Raw genomic sequence first — 2,500 nt, forward strand, 5'->3', positions numbered from 1 at the left:
ACTAACCTAACCCTAGGTAAGGCATGTCAGAGCGAAAGACAGTAATTTCGAATGAGCCAAGAAAGAGCGGTGCGGGGCTGGTCGGAGCGCACCCTTTTCTCGGTGGCTGGCGGGCGAGAGAGTGCTGCGTCGCCGGCATCGGCGTCGAAAGAAGCCGAGCCGAAAAAAGTTAAAGTACAAACGTGCAAGCATACTAACCTAACCCTAGGTAAGGCATGTCAGAGCGAAAGACAGTAATTTCGAATGAGCCAAGAAAGAGCGGTGCGGGGCCGGTCGGAGCGCACCCTTTTCTCGGTGGCTGGCGGGCGAGAGAGTGCTGCGTCGCCGGCATCGGCGTCGAAAGAAGCCGAGCCGAAAAAAGTTAAAGTACAAACGTGCAAGCATACTAACCTAACCCTAGGTAAGGCATGTCAGAGCGAAAGACAGTAATTTCGAATGAGCCAAGAAAGAGCGGTGCGGGGCCGGTCGGAGCGCACCCTTTTCTCGGTGGCTGGCGGGCGAGAGAGTGCTGCGTCGCCGGCATCGGCGTCGAAAGAAGCCGAGCCGAAAAAAGTTAAAGTACAAACGTGCAAGCATACTAACCTAACCCTAGGTAAGGCATGTCAGAGCGAAAGACAGTAATTTCGAATGAGCCAAGAAAGAGCGGTGCGGGGCCGGTCGGAGCGCACCCTTTTCTCGGTGGCTGGCGGGCGAGAGAGTGCTGCGTCGCCGGCATCGGCGTCGAAAGAAACCGAGCCGAAAAAAGTTAAAGTACAAACGTGCAAGCATACTAACCTAACCCTGGGTAAGGCATGTCAGAGCGAAAGACAGTAATTTCGAATGAGCCAAGAAAGAGCGGTGCGGGGCCGGTCGGAGCGCACCCTTTTCTCGGTGGCTGGCGGGCGAGAGAGTGCTGCGTCGCCGGCATCGGCGTCGAAAGAAGCCGAGCCGAAAAAAGTTAAAGTACAAACGTGCAAGCATACTAACCTAACCCTAGGTAAGGCATGTCAGAGCGAAAGACAGTAATTTCGAATGAGCCAAGAAAGAGCGGTGCGGGGCCGGTCGGAGCGCACCCTTTTCTCGGTGGCTGGCGGGCGAGAGAGTGCTGCGTCGCCGGCATCGGCGTCGAAAGAAACCGAGCCGAAAAAAGTTAAAGTACAAACGTGCAAGCATACTAACCTAACCCTAGGTAAGGCATGTCAGAGCGAAAGACAGTAATTTCGAATGAGCCAAGAAAGAGCGGTGCGGGGCCGGTCGGAGCGCACCCTTTTCTCGGTGGCTGGCGGGCGAGAGAGTGCTGCGTCGCCGGCATCGGCGTCGAAAGAAGCCGAGCCAAAAAAAGTTAAAGTACAAACGCGATGCTAATGAGCGAGCCGTTGTCTCGACTAATATGTAGGGGGCGTTCGATCGAGCGTCTGGCTTGAGCGCTTGTCGGCCTAGCAGAACGGTCGCATTGTTATGCCCGGGTTTTAGGCACCGCTGCAGGCGGCCGGCAGAGCTCTTGTTTGTGCGAAACTGAATGGATCGAGCCCGAGAGAGGGCGAGCAAAGAAAAAACGCAAATCGCTCCGCCTGGCACTGCCGGCGAGAGCGTGGACGTCGCGGCCAGCGACTGTCGAAGCTGAGAACGGCCGCAGGCGATCGCCTCGGTCTTAAACAAATGCGACGAGCACGCGCCGGGCGGCCCAGCAAGGGCCGAGCGCAGCTGTCGCAGCTATCTGGTTGATCCTGCCAGTAGTGATATGCTTGTCTCAAAGATTAAGCCATGCAGGTGCAAGTACGAGTTCTCGTAAAGCGAAACTGCGAATGGCTCATTAAATCAGTCTTGGTTTATTTGGTCTCGTAAGCGAAGTGGATAACTGTGGTAATTCTAGAGCTAATACATGCATTAAGCGCCGACTTCGGGAGGCGCGCTTTTATCAGATCAAAACCGACCGGGTTCGTCCTGTGACGTTTGATGACTCTGGATAACCACGCGGATCGTACGGTCTCTGCACCGACGACGTATCATTCAAGTGTCTGCCCTATCAACTGTCGAAGGTACGCTACGTGCCTACCTTTGTGATAACGGGTAACGGGGAATCAGGGTTCGATTCCGGAGAGGGAGCCTGAGAAACGGCTACCACATCCAAGGAAGGCAGCAGGCGCGCAAATTACCCATTCCCGACACGGGGAGGTAGTGACGAAAAATAACAATACAGGACTCTAACGAGGCCCTGTAATTGGAATGAGTACATCCTAAAACTCTTAACGAGTATCCATTGGAGGGCAAGTCTGGTGCCAGCAGCCGCGGTAATTCCAGCTCCAACAGTGTATGCTAAAGTTGTTGCGGTTGAAAAGCTCGTAGTTGGATTTTGGGCGAGCGCCGCCGGTCCGTCGCAAGGCGTGTCACTGGTTGCGTTCGCCTCACCTTCGGTTCTCCGTCGGTGCTCTTGACTGAGTGTCGGCGGTGGCCGATAAGTTTACTTTGAAAAAATTAGAGTGTTCAAAGCAGGCTGTTCGCCTGCATAGTGTTGCATGGA

At 54.8% G+C, this 2,500-nt stretch overlaps 1 non-coding gene across 1 annotated transcript in view; it reads left to right on the forward strand.

The window, feature by feature from the left end:
* The first annotated feature begins 1,693 nt into the window (after positions 1-1,693).
* Positions 1,694-2,500, forward strand: part of LOC144413287 (small subunit ribosomal RNA) — a 1,810-nt gene continuing 1,003 nt past the window's right edge. The window contains exon 1 of the ribosomal RNA XR_013469321.1: positions 1,694-2,500. This exon is cut by the window's right edge and continues 1,003 nt beyond it. This is a non-coding gene — a ribosomal RNA (small subunit ribosomal RNA).

Source organism: Styela clava, chromosome 15 (assembly GCF_964204865.1).
Source record: "Styela clava chromosome 15, kaStyClav1.hap1.2, whole genome shotgun sequence".
NCBI classification, from domain to species: domain Eukaryota; kingdom Metazoa; phylum Chordata; class Ascidiacea; order Stolidobranchia; family Styelidae; genus Styela; species Styela clava.